At 41.3% G+C, this 5484-nt stretch overlaps 1 pseudogene; it reads right to left on the bottom strand.

Annotated features, from left to right (window-relative positions):
- Positions 1-472: 472 nt before the first annotated feature.
- Positions 473-1429, bottom strand: LOC103598123 (annotated as a pseudogene).
- Positions 1430-5484: the final 4055 nt, after the last annotated feature.

The following is a 5484-nucleotide window of genomic DNA, read 5'->3' as shown; positions in this document are numbered from 1 at the left end:
CCTCTGCAGCTTCTCTGACCCCTGAGCCCAATGTGTGCTTAGCTCCACAATGAAGGGAGCCAACTTCTCTTGCAGAACTTCCATATCCTCAAACTTGCAGGCACTACGAGAGACTGATATGGGTTCTAGTCAGTTCTCATGGGTTCTAGCTGGCCCTGTAGACTTCAAGCTCCAGCATGAGACAAACAGAAAACAGCCTTACAGGGATGATTTACTGGAACTCACAATTTGGTTAAAGTAAAATATTCTAGATCTATATCGATATCTATCCATACATAGGGGTTTGACCTTATTCAATCATGTATGTAATCCTCTAGAAGTACTACTCATCTGAATCTACATGAAAGGGCCTCCTGAAATCTCTGTAGTTTCCTGAGGAATGCTTCCTCCACTTTTCCCCACCTCCCATACATAGGGGTTTGACCTTATTCAATCATGTATGTAATCCTCTAGAAGTACTACTCATCTGAATCTACATGAAAGGGCCTCCTGAAATCTCTGTAGTTTCCTGAGGAATGCTTCCTCCACTTTTCCCCACCTCAGGTATGTCCTCTAATGCCTTCTGGAGAACAAACTTGAGGGGCTGCTGCTGCCTAAAAGAGTCAACAAAGAAATAAATGATGGGGTTGGCACTGCTGTTAGTACTAGAGAGGCTTACCCATGTCCAGTTAAGATAATGTGAATTCTATAATAATTCTGACCAGTGGATGCCTAAGGGCAGGCCACAGAGGTGGAAGACCAGCACTGTGAGCAGGATGGTCACATACAGCCTGGTCAGTGGCATATGCCAGGAGCTGCAAAGGATCCTGACCAGCAGGACTAGATTGGACCCAGAGAGAACCACAAATAAAAAAAAATCAGCTACGAGGCTGGGATTTAATCAAGTGTCTGACACCAAAGATACTCATCAATCCTAAATAGGAGGTTACAATTGTATGTGCTCTGGATACTCAGCAGTAGGGACAGGGCCCAGAGCAGGGCACACATGACAGCTGACTTATGTCTCAGGTGGCAGCAGTGGTACCAGATGGCCACAGGCTGGAAAGGCAAAGCTCTGTGCTAATGGTGGTGAGGATGCTTATGCCTGTGATATAGAGAGTGATCGTCAACATGAATAAGACTCTAGGGATGAAGATGGAGATGGGTGGAAGGAGATGATGAGGAGTAGCATGGAATGCACAATGTTGTTGCAGAGGAAGAGGAAGTCAGCTCCGGCCAGGCAGAGGATGTAGACAGAGAAGGTGTTCCTGTGCATGTGAAAGCCCAGGAGCCAGAGCTCCACCACATTTCCTGCCAGCCCAACCAGGGCACTGATGAAGATCAGCAAGATCAGGGTCAAGGTCTCCATGCTGAAAGTTTGAGAAAGAACCCAGTCGCCTCCATTCATTGGTGTCAGTTGCATTCCCCAGACTGTGATGGTTGGTTCCATGCTCAGAAACCCTCCACTAGTGCCCCCAGGAACACAGAGAAGAGTTGAAGGCCTACGGTATAATTGCTGATTCTCAGGACTAGCCTCCTATGTGGGAATTACTATCCCTATCTAATAGGGAAGGAAACACAAGCTTGCAGAGATTAAGTAATTAATCAAAGGCTGGGGAGCCCAGGAACCTGGATTCATACCCGATTTTTGCTGACTCGAAAAACTGGCCTCTCTCTGCTGTAACACACGTCCTCTACTGACATGGGAATATTCTGTAGTCCAATCATGCCCTGTCCTCCCACCTCCCCCAATTCCCTATCCGGAAGCTATGTCATTCGAATCCGGCTTGAATCCCGAGAATTTCTTGAAGAAGAAAGAGAAAAGTCTGGGATAGTACGTGGGAGACCAGGAGAAGGCTATTTACTGAAGCATTACTCTGTCCTGGGTCAGAAGTTTTCTCTCACATTCAAGAATTCAGAGAGACACAAAGATGATCCCCGGCCACACTCGGGACAAAGAGTGGCCTATCTGTGGAAGAGAAAGAAGACCATGCTTTGGAGTCATGAGATACATGTGACCTCTTGTTAGGACAGGTGTGAGGATGACTGGTCATGTAGGGCTAAAAGTGGCTGTGTGTCAGCCACTGAAGACAGGGGCACTTTTTATGTCTCCAGTGCCCAGCTCTGGTGCAGCACACCGTGGTCTTTCTGTTCAGCACACTAAGACTTATTCAATGAATGAATAAGTGAGAGAGGAACCTGATGGCAGTGGAAGATTTAGGTTAAAAGGAAAAATAAAAGTGAAAAAACAGTTATAAGCATCAGAACACACATGTGTAATGAAATGAAGAAAATTTGATATATTATAATTCTTTTTGTGAAAAGTTCTGTGTTTACAAGAATTACTTATGTGTGACCTAATAACTTAAGTTGACCACTAATGTGTCTTTGAAGCGAGGACGCCACATGGTTTTGCTGAGCACCTAGAAGTATTTTGGTACACAATGTGGGAATAGGATTTGGGTCTGAGCTGGATTGATCAGCAATATAGAGGAAGAAGGAGCAAGTGAGGGTGAGTTCTGAGTGCTGCTGAAAGAGGTATTTGAAGTGTGGGACTATCTACGGAGGATTACTAAGTGGTGTGCTGTGTTGTGTACAGTATAAACCTACTTCATTCTCTCTCCAGGAGATCTTTATTAAAGTTTCCCTTGCTCATGAAAGTTTTTGTGTGGGAGGAGACTCTGAGGTAAAGTAGAAAAGTTCAGGGCTTGGAATGTAAGGAGAGAGGCTCATGCAAATTTCAACTGGGGAGAGTGGATGAGCCCACATCCTGGTGAATGAAGCAGCTGATTGAGAATTTATTAGTTATTATCTCTTTTAATCCTCTCCAGAGCCTATGAGGTAAGAATTAATTAGCTGTAAGTATGCGGATTGATTTCTGGGTTCTCTATTCTGTTCCATTGGTCTGTGTGTCTTTTTAATGCCACTACTGGCGTGGTCCATGCCATGGCAGGATCCTAAAGGAATCAGCATGGGCTGCCCTCTCTGAGTTGGCAATGCCACTGGAGGGAGAACTGTTGGCAAGGCCACAGCTATGAGCACTTGCTGCAACCAGAAGGGCTGCCTGCCTCGGCTTAGTGGTACTGCTTTTACTTTCTGTTTTGATGTTTTGGTCAGCTTGGCAGTTTCCTGAGTTTCGAAAAGATGCAGAAAATGACACACAAACAGTTGTTGTCATAAAATTAGATAGTCCCACCAAAGATCTGGGAAGATTATTCCAAATTGTCCCTTTTGAGTCAATTAATTATGCCAATGGATGTTTCATAAACATCGGTCACGATTAATCATGAGCAATTGCCTTTACTAAAGAAATTAATAAATAAAAGAAGTCCCCATCCTCTTCCCACCATCTGGGTAAATGGTTACATGGCATATAATATGAGAAAGGGAAAAATTTGGTATCCAAAATTTGGACATACAAAATATGATGTAAGTTGGCAAACATCATTTACTGGAGATTGTATTAATGGCAAGAGAATGGTTGGCATTAATGAGAAATTATATGATTGGGACAAATTAAGTATATGGGAACGAAACTGTAGAACCGCCTTTACTTGGTGTTGTCCAGTTTTAAAAAATCATTAAAAATCAGGTATTGGGATAAAAATACATTCTGTAAAATTATTAAACCTGCAAAATTAGATCTTAGAAAAATAAGAGAGTGCAAAGGGTTTTGTGAGGGATGGTGCTGTGCACAAGGACACTTTAACATTTAGATCAAGATTACAGGGCCACAGCCAATGCATAAACTCAAAATGTGCATGATGATGCTGCCCAAATATCCATTGTTCCTTTTCATTCCATTAGAACATAAGATCATTAGGCCCCCATTAGAATTTAAATGTTAGCATTTTTCCTTTTAGCAAATTTGTACTTACGGTTAGCAATAGACATAGGTCATATGATAGTACTGTCTATCACTTTGTAAGCAATAGCCACCACCCTGTTAATAGGGTAGATATTAACCACAGCTTGCCAACCAGAAAAGGTGACAGGTTAACTTCAGGACAATGAGGAGATGGTCCCGATCTGATAACCTGATACCAAAAGGAGGAAGCATGAGCTAACTACCTGCGACGTGCTAACGAAGGAAAAAAAAAAAAAACAACTGGCTTCCCCTGTCCTTTTTAAATTATTAATTCAAGCTTGCTGATGTAATAAAAATAGTACCTAAAAACCCCCTGCAGAGAAAAATCTAAATAAAAGGCATTGTTTCATGGTCTACTGTGCTCTAGCTGCAACACGCTGACAGCCTGCAGAGAGAGAACGTGCATATTGATGCATTGAGGTCTCCATCTGTGTTTGTTATTTTTGCCAACTCTTTCTCCCTTTTCAGGTACCCACTCCTCGCTGAAGCTGGACTTCGGCACACTACCATGCTGTTTTGGTTACTATAGCTTTGGAGTATAATTTGAAGTCAGGTAGTGTTATGCCTCTGGCTTTATTTATTTATTTTTTGCTCAGGATTGCTTTGGCTATTTGGGGTCTTTTGTTCCATATGAATGTTAGGGTTGTTTTTCTATTTCTGTGAAGAATGCCATTGGTATTTTGATGAGATTGCATTGAATCTGTAGATGGCTTTGAGTAATGTGTACATTTTCACAATTTTAATTCTTCCAATCCAAGAGCATGGAATGTCCTTCCATCTTTTTGTGTCCTCTTTACTTTTTTTTTCAGCAGTGATTTTTAATTCTCATTGTAGATGTCTTTCACTCCTTGGTTAAATTTATTCCTCGATATTTTACTTTTTGGTGATTATTGTAAATGGGTTTACTTTCCTGATTTCTTCTTTTCTGCTAGTTTGTTGTGGGATTATAAAAACACTATTGATTTGGGGGTGTTGATTTTATATCCTGCATCTTTACTGAATTTGTTAATCAGCTCTAAGAGTTTTTTTTGTAGACTCTAGATTTTTCTGTATATTGGATCATGTCATCTGCAAACAGGGAAGATCTGACTTCATCTTTTCCAATTTGGTGCCCTTTATTTCTTTCTATTGCCTGGTTGCTCTGTCAAATACTTTCAGTACTATGTTAAATCAGAGTGGTGAGAGTGGGCATCCTTGTCTTGTTTCTGTTCTTTATGGAAAAGCTTTTAGCTTTTCTCCATTCAGGATGATGTTGGCTGGGTTTGTGATGTATGGCTTTACTGTGTTGTGATATTTTCCTTCTATGCCTAATTTTGTGACAGTCTTTATCATGAAGGGTTGCTGAATTTCGTCAAATGCTTTTTCTGCATTGATTGAGATAACCACATGGTTTTTGTCCTTGATTTTGTTGATGTGGTGCATCATGTTTACTGACTTGCATATGTTGAAACATCTTTGCATTCCTGGAATAACTCCCACTTGATCATGATGTATAATCTTTTTGATGTACTGCTGTATTTGTTTGCTAATATTTTGTTGAAGATTTTTGCATCTATGAATCAATGATGTTGGTGTAGTTTTCTTTTTGTGTTGTATCTTTGTCTGATTTTGGTATCAGGGTGGTGCTGGTCTCACAG

This window comes from Galeopterus variegatus, unplaced genomic scaffold, assembly GCF_000696425.1.
Source record: "Galeopterus variegatus unplaced genomic scaffold, G_variegatus-3.0.2 Scaffold2508, whole genome shotgun sequence".
NCBI classification, from domain to species: domain Eukaryota; kingdom Metazoa; phylum Chordata; class Mammalia; order Dermoptera; family Cynocephalidae; genus Galeopterus; species Galeopterus variegatus.
The sequence above is the reverse complement of the archived record's forward strand: the minus strand, read 5'-3'. Positions and strand labels throughout refer to the sequence as shown.